The sequence below is a fragment of the Triturus cristatus genome, chromosome 1_1 (assembly GCF_964204655.1).
Source record: "Triturus cristatus chromosome 1_1, aTriCri1.1, whole genome shotgun sequence".
In the NCBI taxonomy this organism is placed as follows: Eukaryota; Metazoa; Chordata; class Amphibia; order Caudata; family Salamandridae; genus Triturus; species Triturus cristatus.
In genome coordinates this window covers 964,740,226-964,754,349 of record NC_140579.1, presented here as the reverse complement: position 1 = coordinate 964,754,349, position 14,124 = coordinate 964,740,226, and the positions used below count along the sequence as shown (strand labels likewise).

Genomic DNA, 14,124 nt, shown 5'->3' with positions numbered 1-14,124 from the left:
TTGCTGAGGAGGCGGACATTTGGGCAAGTACCCGAGTGTCCACGAAGGGGACTGGAGGAGATTCTCAGAAGTCCGGACAGGGCGCTCCCCTAAGGAAAGAGGGGGGAGATAACAAGAAACAGGAGTTCTCCAAAGGCCCCCAAAATAACTTTAAGGGGTAAAACACCTTTTCCAACTCTAAGGCTAACCCGCAGAAGAACCCTAACCCTGGCCAGAGTCAGCAGCCAAGGGTTGTCCATTGCTTTGAGTGCGGTGGTATTGGACATTACAAAGGAGACCCGAAATGCCCAAAGAGACCACCCCCTCCCGCTGGAGGAAAGGCCCCGGGAGTCGCTAGTGTAGCGCTCGGGGAGGAGATGCCCTTAAGTGAGGGAAGGGAGTGGGCGGGAGTCACCTTAGTGTCCCTGGGTGATCGGGAGATGGTTCCAAAGATCCAGGTGCCCTCGAATACTACCAAGTATGGGCAGTGGGTCACCATCAATGGCCATAGAGGGGAAGCTCTGAGAGATACAATGAGCCAGTATGACTATGGTAAGGAGTCAACTGGTGTCCTCGGAGCAGGTGGTTCCGGGCGTACTTCATCCAGCCGCACTGGCTGACGGCAGAATGGGCCACTATCCTGTGGCCGAGGTTCCCTTTGAGTGGGATGGGGTTGCAGGTCCACTTCGAGTCGCCGTAAGCCCCACCGTGTCAGTCGATTGTTTGCTGGGCAATGATATGGAGCACAATGCTTGTAAGGAGGTGGAATACCGGACCCATTCGGAGATGCTGGGTACACCTGATTGGGCCTGTGTGAGTACCAGGTCGGCAACTGCTCGGGAGGAGAAGTCGCAGGGGTCAGAGTCTGGAACAATGGCCCACCCCGTAGCTGCTGATGAGGGAGCATGCCGAGGACAGGAGGAGCCTGCCTCGACGTCCGTGCCCCGTGAGACGGATAGGCCACCTACGGAGGTGGACCCGGAGTCCACGGAGGAGGACATGGTTCCGTTGGAGAACTTACCTATCCCCGCTGATTGGCGAGTGGAGGGAGGTCCGTCCAGGGAGGAACTGAGCAGGGGACAAAGGGAATGTCCCACCCTCAAGGGTCTGAGGCAACAGGCTGAAGCCCAAGCAGCGGGTAACGAGTCTGGCAACTATTGTATTTACTGGGAGGATGGCCTCCTCTACAGTGAACCCAGGGCGCCAGTGCACGGATTGTCACGGGCCCTGGTAGTCCCACAGTGTTACCGAGCCTTCCTGTTAGAGTTGGCTCATGAGATTCCCTTGGCAGGACACTTGGGTCAGGACAAGACCTTTGCCAGGCTTGTCCCCCACTTTTATTGGCCTCGAATGAGGGTGGCGTCCGACGCATATTGTCGGTCGTGTGTGTCATGCCAAGCCAGTGGGAAAACAGGGACGAAGCTGAAGGCTCCCCTGGAACCACTTCCCGTCGTTGGCACCCCCTTTGAAAGGGTGGGCATCGACATTGCTGGGCCCTTGGATCCACCGACAACATCCGGTCACAGGTTTATCCTGGTACTGGTGGATCATGCCACAAGGTATCCAGAGGCAATTCCTCTGAGAACCATCACTGCACCGGTGGTGGCAAAGGCCCTGATGGGGATCTTTACCCGAGTGGGTTTCCCCAAGGAAGTTGTGTCTGATTGGGGGACCAACTTCATGTCAGCATACATGCGGGCAATGTGGAAGGAGTGTGGAGTGACCTACCGGTTCACCACTCCTTATCACCCACAGGCCAATGGCCTTGTGGAAAGGTTCAACAAGACGTTGAAGGGTATGATCAGAAGTCTACCCGAAAGCCTGCGGAGGAAATGGGACGTCCTCCTACCCTGCTTACTTTTTTCCTACAGGGAAGTGCCACAGAAGGGAGTGGGCTTTAGCCCCTTCGAGCTTCTGTATGGGCACCCTGTACGTGGACCTCTCAGCCTGGTGAGGGACTCATGGGAAAAGTCTCCCCGGAAAGTTCCCCAGGACGTGGTGAGCTATATGCTGGCCTTCCGGAGCCAAATGGCTAAGTTGTGGAAGCAAGCTTCTGACAACTTGGAAGCCAGCCAGGCAGTGATGAAAGCGTGGTATGACCACAACGCTCACCCAGTGGAGCTGGAGCCTGGACAGAAGGTGTGGGTGATGGAACCGGGAGAGCTAAGCACTCTTCAGGACCGTTGGACAGGCCCATATGAGGTATTGGAAAAGATGGGCAAGTCTACCTACCTGGTGGACGTCAAGACCCCACGGCATCCACGTCGGGTGCTGCATGCCAATCGCCTCAAGCCCCACTATGAGAGGCCCGAAGTCATGTTGATCCTGGTGACTGATGGATCGGAGGAAGAGGACACCGAGCCTCTCCCCGACCTGTTGGCGTCTCAAGAAAAGGATGGGTCATTGGAGGGAGTGAAACTCTCACCATCCCTAACTCCGGAGCAGCAGGAGGAATGCCGCCAGGTTCTGGGGTCATTCTCTCCTCTATTCTCCCTTGTCCCGGGTAAGACCCATCTGTGTGTTCATGACGTGGACACCGGCGACAGCCCACCTGTGAAGTCGAAGTCTTACCGGCTGTCGGAAAAGGTGAAGGCCAGCATCCGAAGTGAAGTAGCTAAGATGCTGGAGCTCGGAGTTATTGAACCTTCAAATAGCCCTTGGTCTAGCCCGGTGGTTTTAGTTACTAAAGCTGCACCACCTGGCACCACGCCAGAATTGCGATTCTGCGTGGACTATCGAGGACTTAATTCGGTCACGAAGACCGATGCTCATCCGATCCCTTGGGCGGATGAACTAATTGACCAGTTGGGAGCTGCCCAATATCTGAGTACCATTGACCTCACAGCAGGGTACTGGCAGATTCCTATGACTGGTGGAGCGAGGGAAAGGTCAGCCTTCTCCACACCTGATGGACACTACCAGTTCTGTGTGATGCCCTTTGGGCTCAAGAACGCTCCTGCAACCTTCCACCGGCTGGTGAACATGATCCTCACTGGGAAGGAATCCTTCTCTGCTGCTTACCTTGACGACATTGCTGTCTTCAGTAGCAGCTGGGAGGATCACTTGCAGCACCTGCAAGACGTTCTCCAGGCCCTGGAACAAGCTGGTCTGACGATCAAGGCCAGCAAGTGTCAGATTGGGCAGGGGTCGGTGGTGTACTTAGGTCACTTGGTGGGCCGGGGAACGGTGCAACCCCTTCAGGCAAAGATTGAGGCAATCGTGGCCTGGGAACCCCCCCAAGACCCAGACTGAGGTCCGAGCCTTCCTGGGCCTCACAGGTTACTACAGACGGTTCGTGAAGGGGTATGGCACTATCGTGGCTCCCCTTACTGAACTCACGGCCAAGAAGCAACCCAGGAGAGTCATCTGGACCGAGGCTTGCCAACGAGCCTTCGACACTCTGAAACAGGCATTGTGCAACGCTCCAGTTTTGAAGGCTCCAGACTTCTCGAAGGAGTTCATTGTCCAGACAGATGCATCCGACATTGGCATTGGGGCGGTGCTATCGCAACTCAATGAAGAGGGTCTGGATCAGCCTGCGATCTTCCTGTCACGGAGACTACTTCCCCGGGAACAGAGATGGAGTACCTTTGAGCAGGAAGCCTTTGCGGTGGTCTGGGCACTGAAGAAGCTGCGACCATACCTGTTTGGTTCGCACTTCCTGGTTCAGACAGACCACCGACCCCTTCGTTGGCTCATGCAGATGAAGGGGGAAAACCCAAAACTGTTGAGGTGGTCTATCTCCCTACAGGGAATGGACTTTCGGGTGGAACATCGGCCCGGAGCTGACCACGCCAATGCAGACGGTCTCTCCAGGTATTTCCGCCTTAGTGTTGAGGACTCCCAAGGGGTTGGGTAGCTCTCCCCACTTTCAGCTGGGGGGGGGACGCGTGTTAGACCTGTCTGCTTCTGAGAGTCCCCTCACACCATGATTTATTTTGTTCCCCCGTGCCTCCTAAAATTTGTCGCTTTTTATTTGTCTACCAGGACCTTTTTGTGTGTTGTCCCATGGGGCTAGATGCTCCTTGACGCTCAGTTGCTCACCAAGTTCCTGGCACCTATGTACAAGGCGCCTGACGGAACCGGTGGCATTACACACTGAGGTTGTCAACCCTAAAATGGTGGACACCATTGTCCCCTATGAGAGTGACTCCCATTGGAGTCCTTCTGACCTCTGACCCTTTGGAGGTTTTGGCGCAATCTGTGTAACCTGCAAACCTGACAGGAATCCCCTCAGAAGTTACAAGTACACAAAATGGCTGCCTTAGGAAGCCCAGTATGGTGGCTCTGAATGACCAAAAAGACACCTTGGAAGGGCCATGTCATTGACACAGCCAGGGAAGGTTCTAGAACCTTCTGGCTCGTGCTGGCACCCCAGGGCACTGGCTATAAAAGGCCCAGTCCCTGGCGGCCATGAGGAGAAAAAGTGGAGAAGAGAAGAAACATAGAAGAGGACTTGACACCAGATTGACACCTGCCCTGTTCCCCCCCCCCCCGAGGCAGCTGATAGCGCAGGCAGAAGTACAGCCGAGGTTGTTGGCGTGGACCCTGACTGGCGTTCCAGTCAAAAGCGCGAGCAGTGACCTCTCGCCTTCAGCGCCTGGCCAGCGAGTGCCCAATTGCCCCTCAGAGACTTTGGCCATAGTTAGAGCCTCCCCGCCTCCCCCAGTGGTGAGATCGCGACTGCGACCCTTGACAGGGCCCCTTCAACTTAAGTGCCTCCTGGCGGGCGTTCGGACGTCTCCGAACCCACCGCCGTCGAAGCGCTGATCGTGGACAGAAGGTGAGGTGCTGCGCTGGGGCGGGGAAAGGCTGGCCTTCATTTGGGCGAGAGTACCGTCTCTGCCCTGCCCGAGTGACTTGGGGACTGTTGTTGTGGGCGGGAGCCCCCCCCGTGAGTGAGATCCGAGGGAGGATCGCGGAGCCCCTGGAACCCCCCTTCGCCCTTGGGAGAAGGGCCATACTGACTGGAGCGCTTACTGGCGCAGCTAAAGTGAGGTGGGACCGTCTCTTCCCCTGAAGTTGCCGCATTGTTCCGGGACTGAGGTGCGGCTCCAATTTTGAACTGTGCGCACAGGTAGTCTGACCCCTCCGGCAGCCCGTTCGACGGTCTGAGGACTCGTGAACTGAAGCCGCCTTCGGATACCCCGCCTGCGATGACAGAAGCGCACAGACTCCTCCGGCCGCAGTAGTATTTAACCGGCTGGCCGCGGAGTGTAATTGCCGTAGTCATTGTATGTCTTTATCTTCCAGATACACGCGCAATATGCTTTAAGTGCAACTAAAGGATTATCACGAGTATCTTGTGCCCAGAGAGCCCGAACCCGTGAACACTTCAAAAACTGTAAGAGCGCGCATTCCGCATTAAATGGCAATCTAAATGCGTTTACCCTGAAAGTGATTAATTGGTGGCAGCGATACCAGTATGACCCTGAGATATTTATGTGAAACGATCGGTATCTAACTTGCTATGCAACTGTGATGTTTTGCTGATATTTATTCCAGTCATTGCTGATATTTATTCCAAATGTATTGAATCCTGATATTTATCCAGTATATTTATTAGAGTCCAACCATTTATTCCTACGCAACCAGTACACAGTTAATCAAACCCATGTAAGAAAGGTGAATGTGATTAACTAATTGAACTTCTTCCAACCCAGAGAACTTTTACATAAACGAAACGTATTTTTCTATAACAGTGGTGTGGTGTCCTTCTTTATGTGGTGTGCAGGGAGTTATTATTTGGTCATAGCCGGCTTAACACAACAGCCTTCTACCGCCTTGTCACTCGAGCCAAGCTACCCCCCTTTGTGCTGGGCTTGCCCATCGCAGGTCCAACAAATAGAAAATATTTTTGGCCTTTCTTACAAATGGGAACATCATTGTGAAAATTGCACGTATACATGTAGCACCAATGCAGACACTGAGAGATTTCTGTATTTAACATTACCAGACTGTAAATCAGTGGCTTTCAATAAATTAGTGAAAGGTGCAATTCAAAACATGGTGTAGCCAATGTAAATCAGAAATGTTATCCACATTATTGTTAACAAAATATGGAAAAAACATAATTTTAATGATGCAAGGTTGTACAGCTGATGGAAGAAAATTGAATACTTTAATAAAACAATTTGTAGCAGCACAAATATCAATATCAGGAAGGACTTTTGTAGCAATTGCAATAATTTTCGATGATGGTCCTTCCACCACATCTGGACATTACACTGCCTATCTAAAATGTGACAAGGCTGGACACTTTGTAATGATGCCCAGTTGGTTTTCAAACAACGTTTGCCTAGGGCTGTGGTTCCCAAACTGTGCGCCGTGGCGCCCTGGTGAGCCGTTACAAGTAGGCAGGGGCGCCGAGCACCATGTGGGAAAGATACCATGTGGCCGTGTGCTGAGGGAGCTTGGAATCGTGCTGTTGTGAGAATGTGGGCTCGTAAAAAAGTGTGCATCTTTTGTCACCCTACCTTTCAGCCTGAAGGCTGCAAGTGAAGCTTAATCCAGCCGCAGCAAAAAAACAGGGGGGAGTTACAAATGCCTCCTTCATAATGGTTTGGTCCAGGAGCGCACTGCCCCCTACGGGCGTATGTGCTTTCACGTAGCCTCCGCTTTCGCAGCCATGATTGACAAGCGTTATTGCTGTCTGTGTTCTGCTAGCGCCTCTGGGGACCCTCTTCACTACAAGTGGGTAAGAGGGCGGACACTGCTCTCTCATTGACTCGTTTAACAATGTGCAGTGGTCTGCAGTCTCGTCGGAGAACAGGACAGCATTCTTAATAAGCACGGCGGCTAATGACGTAAACCGGTGCATCTGTATGACATTTCTGGTGCAGTAAAGCGAGAGTTATGTGGGGGAATAAACACAGACTCGTGACATTTTCAATCAAGAGAAAGATTTCAAATATTGATACAGATACAACTTCACACAGCACGTTAGTTATTTATACTGGCTGTTGTTCCCGCACTTTGTTCGTGTGAAGAAACTAGCCATAAATTCCAGTGGGCAAACTCGCTGTGGAAATAGGCCGCATTGCAGCCAGGATTAATTGCCCGGCCCCAGTTTGCCCCTCTGCCAAGGCCAGACAGGAAGCATGTAATAAAACTGAAAGAACCAGTTTCCTTTTCAGCCTCAGTGAATACCGTTTCTCATTCTTCCCTCCATATATTTCTCCATGTTAGTGACAGAGACTGTCACCAGCTCCAAAACGAGACGGCTCCTCTGTGCAAATCTTCAGTCAAAGTAAATTATTTTCAAATCCCTCTTCATTGCTTAAGGGGGGCTCAACTTCAAAGCTCTATTTTATATCTCAAAACTGTTTGAAGCTGTTTCCTTTGATTAGCTGTGTTGTTCAATAAATTATTCAGAGAGATTGTGCTGCTCATGTCAGTATGTACTTATTGATCTTTCTTGTTTGCCATGCAGTATGAAAGATGAACATATTGCATTCACGTTCATTTATATTAAAATAGTTGCAAAAAGTAGCATTTCTATTATGACAGTCTTATACCGCAACACTTTCTTGGTGCAGGTATAAGTGGCCTCCCAAATTAAATGAGTATCAGTACCTTATCTGGAACTGGTACTACCCTATTGCTTGCACTAGCTAGCGCTTCCTTACTACCTTGGACGAGACATCGCAGCGCTGATATAAGTTCAGCTCAGACTGCAGCAAACTGGGCATCGGAGAGGCTGTTAAATCACCCCAGACTGGGCCACTTGTGTTTTATTTCTGGGAAGAGGAGTGCAGCAGAGGGATGAGAAATACAGGAAACTAAAAGTGACACCAAGACTTTCAGTCTGAGAAAACAAGGGCAAGCAGCAGCTGGAAGAAGGAATACACGGGGGTAAAACAAAGTGTGAAAGAATCAAAGGAGAAGAGAAGGAAAACAGGACATAAAGGCAGAGAGAGGGGGGAGCAAAATAATTTCTGAAGAGGAAAGGCAGCAACAAGAGGTGGAGAAACGAAAAGGATGAGGGAATCAATAGAAGATGTTTTTAGCAGGCTTTTTTATAATTGAAAGTTTCACAAAGCGTCATTAACTGACCATAAAACAGATAGAGCAGAGGTTGCAGCAATGCAAGCTTCCTATCATGCACAGAACAGGCACGCATATAGCTGCTCTTGGACTCTTTTTTTAGCTTTTAATAGTGCATTCTTGGCCTTGTAGTTTGTCGTTTTTACATTCCTTCATCTGCTTCATTCCAATTATTTCAGGGAGAAAACTGGAAAGTACTCCTGAGGTCGGGCTTATATCCCCCCCCGCCGGTAAAAAAATGGTGGGGAGTCGCGGCAAACTGCCAGTTAGGTCAAGGGAGCCACAGGTCAAAAAAGTTTGGGAACCACTGGCCTAGGGAATTACAAAATTCCTACCTAATATTTTTGAAGCCATAGTTTTAGGGAGCCAATTCACTCTGAGGAATTTATTATTATTATAATTTAATAGAACTACCATTGGACAGTTTACATAAAGAAGAAGTGAAAAAATACCATTTGGCCTCAAGGAAAGGTATATTTTTGAATTATGGACTTTTTGGTGGTCATTTATTCGGTGATTATTTTAATGTGGCAACATTTACAGTTTTTATAAGTTAAAGTTACAAAATTTTGTAATCTGTAAGCATTTCATATATGTATGATTTGTATTTTCTGGTATTGTACTGAGAAGAGTATGTTGGGTTTTTTTTAACAAGCTTTCTGATTGGTTTTTTTTTTGCCCGCTGTTAAGTGATCAGTACCATTGAAATCACTATTTCGAGTGAAATTCAATATATTCGGAGAACAGCAAAAAAGGCAAAAAAATTACTTTGTGGAAATTATGTTGTGTTGTAAAAAATGTATTATATGTTATAATTTTTATTTTATTTTCTTTCACAGATCCAAATTTTAAAATGAGCAATTTTTAAGAATTTATATTTTAATGAAAAATAGGCAAAAATGAATAACATTTATTATTCCTATTACTGTGAAGGTAAGTTTAACTAAGTCTCAATATGCAGAATGAAGAGGCCTGCAAGAATCTACAAAGTTGAAACACGTTTCTTAAAACACTTTATGTAGTTTTGAAATCTGACCATAATCAGATATCAAGTGACTTGCAAAAAAAGAGATTTGAGGGGTTCATAATATTTCATCTTTTTAGCTGTTGAAGGACCGCAATCATTTCAATCCTTCTTCTTTGAACATCTTTGCAGTCAAAATTCTGTGCTTACCTTCTATCATTCGCAAGGAAATTTAAAAACGGAAATATGTCACTTTTTGTAACATAGTTATTGTGTAAGATACTCTTTCATATTTTCAAAGAGAGGAAAAGGCACTCTGTGCACTTTTTATAATCCATGAAAATATAACCTCATCATGCAGACCACTTTCGGTTGAAAGGGTGTTCTATAAGTGTTGTTGTGCATGATTGCACTTAATACTCATAGAACAAGACACATGTCTAGATTTACTAGAAATTGTAAATCTCGATGTGTGTGAATGGTGCACCATTCTACAATTGGTGTAGGAAAGCACAACAAAGAGTTGTTTTAATTTCTACACATTTTTATATCTTCAATGCATGCTGAAATGTTCAGCATACATTGAAGGAGAAAAATGTATTTTCTCATTGTTTTTGTACAGGAAGGTGTGTCTTCCTGTAGAAAAACAAACAGCACATGACACAGATATCCTTGCACTATTGTGCAAGGGTGCCTGTGTCACCACATGGCTGCAGTTTAAGCAGCCGTGCAGAGAGAAGCATAGATTTGCAACATATTTATGTACATATGTTGCATTCCTGTGCTTCAGAAGTACTACAGCACACTACAATTAAAGAGGTTACTGTGTGATGCTGCAGCACTTCCTTATAGTTCTGCACTTATACATTCACCATACGCTACTAATGCATTCATTCAGTCAATTACGTACTACACATACATTCATCTAAAGAGTATTTCTTGGTAGGATCCCCTCGCGATAACTCTTTTGCAAATCTTACATGTGACCAAGGTGGCATTGGTCTTATTCTGTCCTTCGGGAAAAGTAAATAATTACAACACCACTGAAGCAAAACGTTTGTGTGGTTCCTCCGGCAAAAAATCATCCTCAGAGGTTTGAGGTGATGCCTGCTGCCCTGAAGCCATTTTTGGTTGCAAAAAGTTAGAACTAAGTGTATACTTAGTCTAAAAAAAATCTTCTTCTCTCCAAAGAGATGGTTCTCCAAAGAAGCTCAAAGAAGAATGATTGAAATGGGTGGGGTCTTTCAGTAAATAGAACAGGAAGTGTAATGAACCAATCAAATCTCTTTTTTTGCATGTCACATGGGATCCGCGCACCGTGCGCTTACGCAGCACGCACCCAGCGCGCATCCGCGAAATTGAATTAAAAAAAATTATAGGATTAGATGTAAAAATATATTACTTTTAAGACTAGTTTAGAGTTTGTCTTCAATTAATATTCACATGAAATACATAAATATGTTTTTTTAAATGTTAAATACTTCGCGGGATCCGCGCACCTACCGCGTCACGGACGCATATGACGCATCGCGGAAGCCCGTAGACGCCGCGTTACATACATCGAACGTATCGCGTATAGGCTGGGAGTCGCGTACCGGTCGCATAGCGATCGCGCACTTAACACGTACCCAACGCATACCATGCGCGGATGCTATCGCGTACGGATCGTGAACTGAGCGCTTAGGGTGCGCGGATTCAAAAACATTGAAAAAAATATCTAAAATAAAGTTTTGCACTTATAGTTAAAATAATATTGAGAAAAATATAAAAAAATATGTTTGAAAAACCCATTAAGTTCAAATAATATTTAATTTTTAAAAGAATTAATTGAAAAAATAAATTTAAAAAATGGTGATAAAAAAGTATTAAAAATAATTAATGAAATTGACACACTGAATTTGAAAAATATAGAAATCCAATCAAAATCATTAAACATGATATCTTTAGAGATAAGTTATAGATAGGAATTAGCATTTAAAAAATCTTTGAAATTCACTGAAAAAACCATAGGTTTCATGCACGTTATAGTTAGGAATTGGCATTTAAAAAACCTTTGAAATTCACTGAAAAAACCAAAGGTTTTAGGGGCGTTATAGTTAGGAATTGGCATTTAAAAAAACCTTTGAAATTCACTGAAAAAACCATAGGTTTCATGCATGTTATAGTTAGGAATTGGCATTTAAAAAACCTTAGAAATTCACTGAAAAACCATAGGTTTCAGGGGCGTTATAGTTAGCTGGACATTTCCCTCTTACAAAATCCTAGAAATTCCCCTGTTATAGTTAGTTCAGCTAACTATAACTCGCGCCCCCGCAATGCACTGCTGATGACGTCACATATTACATCACTAATTACATGGTCAGTGACATCACTGATGACATCATCTATGTGATAAATTAGTACACCTTTTCACACCCTAATATAACTTTTGATACACCAACTCAAAATTTCAGACGGCCATTTTGAAGACCATAGATACTCCAATACCAATAACTACATACCCACTCATTGACTCTTAGATCTACATGCATCTCCACTCACTCACCTGTACAGTCACTCATACTTATAGTCACTCTGTGCATTTATACACCTATATAGACACTCACACACCGCCAATCATCCATTGAGGTACTGACACATCTAGTCAGTCATGCAAATAATTAATCACAGTAAAATGTACTCACCTATACAGTTAAAAACACTCAAGTTCACTTACTCATAAAAATACTGTGTCTTCCTGCAGAAAAACAAACAGCACATGACACAGATATCCTTGCACTATGGCGCATACAGCCACTCCCAAAATCACACACTCTCACATATAGATAGTTATATACTCTTACACACATATACACTGCGTTTCACATATGTAGTTACTGACACATGTACAACTGAGATATACATTCAGTCACACACACCCTACCCACACAAACACTCAGGCACCCATACAGATACTCAGACAACCAATCAATAACCCATATAGACACTCATAGGTTTTCACAAAACCATGCAGCCACTTATACACCAACACACAGACACATACAGACATTCACACAGTTTAGTTACTAGTCTGCAGTAAGATACATTTAATGACTCACTTATAGAGTCAGTTACACACCTAGAAAACCATCCATTCACACACTTGTACAACCAATTATTTTTCAACAGGCCTTTCCCTATATATATTAAACATATTAAAACTGTTCAGAAACACATACTCAATGGAGGATATCAGTGATGTCATCAGTGATGTCATTTGAGAGGTCATCGGTGAGGTCATCAGTGATGTCACTGACCATGTCATGAGTGATGTAATATGTGACGTCATCAGCAGTGCATTGCGGGGGCACGAGTTATAGTTAGCTGAACTAACTAGAACAGGGGAATTTCTAGGGTTTTGTACGAGGGAAATGTCCAGCTAACTAGAACGCCCCTGAAACCTATGGTTTTTTCAGTGAATATATATATCCATACATACATTCTGTGGGTAAATTTTAAAGAGTAAGAAGTTTTGCAAAACAAAGGTTACCTAAAAGTAGATGTTCATATCTTGGAAAGCCTTGGATTGCCCTAAGCTATTTCACATTGACAAACAGAGAACCAGGGGTATCTATTTGCCAATGAGTTCTCAGCATTAAAACGTTAATTTGAATTGTCTCCCTTATAACTGGATACCAACAGTGAGAGGAAAACTATACGGTCCTTGTTTTATCACTACAAATCTCCTATTTTTCAGGGGTGTTTTATTCTCACATCATATTACGTACAAACAGGAAGAAAGGTTGTTCTAAAAAATAACCAATGAAGATAAATCAAGCAATTCATTTTCCATTGCTTTAACATAAGCAAAAATTATAACTTCTTAAATAAATCACTACTCTGATCAACATCTGTTCAAAATTCGAGATTGCATAAACTCTACAAAAAATTGTCAACAAATAGCCATTCAACAGTAAGTGCAGAACTAAACTTGTTACACAGCAACAGCTCTCCAATTGAAATAGATACTCATTCTGTGAAGGCTTGTAACAGGACAGATGATGACATAAAATGCATGGAAAAGGGGAAAAGTAAAACAGAAAAATAAAATTATAAGCAGCATAACACTGAAAAGACTTATGTCACACAATTTTCAGTTCTTAAATACAGCTTCAATTTTACAGTCAGGAGAATGCCAACTACTTAGTCATTTAGGTGTACGAACTGATGTTACTTAAAACTTTCACATAATCAAACATCTCTTTACAATAAAATGCATTCCTATACTGCTGCCCTGGTTGTCAAGCATAATTTTCAGTTTTTTTACTAACATGGAGTGGAAGGAAGATCGCTTGATCCATAAATTAAATAAAACCCATCTAGTGGTCTCCTGCCAGTACTTCTACACATTGAACTTTCTAGCAAACTAGCCGCTTCCACATCCGAAACACCAAGATATCCTGCACCACTCAGCACTATGTACAATGTCATCCCCAAGAAGCAGATCTACCAGTTTTACTCTGCCTTTCTTCCTCCTAAGACTATGTTAAACGAACCAGAAATGGGTAAACACATGGTAGCATACAAAATTGCAAGCACACCACATACCACTCTGGAGTTATTGAAGTAAACTGCTGGAGATTGTCTTTAAGCTAGTCTGAGGACTGCAATATTACATTTCTGAAGCATGGAGCACGTGTTGGCTGGATCCTTACTTGCAGGCATTACCACCTAGCTACACAAACAAGATCTAGTCAGCAAAGGGAACCCTGGAACCAACTATGTGGAAAGTTGCTAAACTGCTGAAAGCGCTACAAAGACATACCAAAGGAGGAATGTGCCTAAGCAATAACACTGAAATCACAGCACAGCAACCCGCACCCCCAGACCCCACCCCTCAAAAAATAAATAAAAAACAGGGGATAATAATGAACTTAAATGAAAGCTGTTCTTGGGTATAAAGGGAGAGGATTCAAAAACATGGTAAACTTTTATTGTTATTACCACTGACATACCACTTCATTATAACAGTCCTAAATATGTACTGGGGAACCCAGTTTGCAAGTAATGGGCACTACATATGCACTGAAAGTAGCAACAAGGGCAATACAGATGGACCATTAGACACAATATCTAGATGTTATTATGTGAATGGT

At 44.9% G+C, this 14,124-nt stretch overlaps 1 protein-coding gene across 15 annotated transcripts in view; it reads right to left on the bottom strand.

Moving 5' to 3' along the window:
- The window catches only part of LOC146871394 (26S proteasome regulatory subunit 8), a 368,112-nt gene that overhangs the window by 259,927 nt on the left and 94,061 nt on the right, over window positions 1-14,124 (bottom strand). The window lies entirely within an intron of this gene.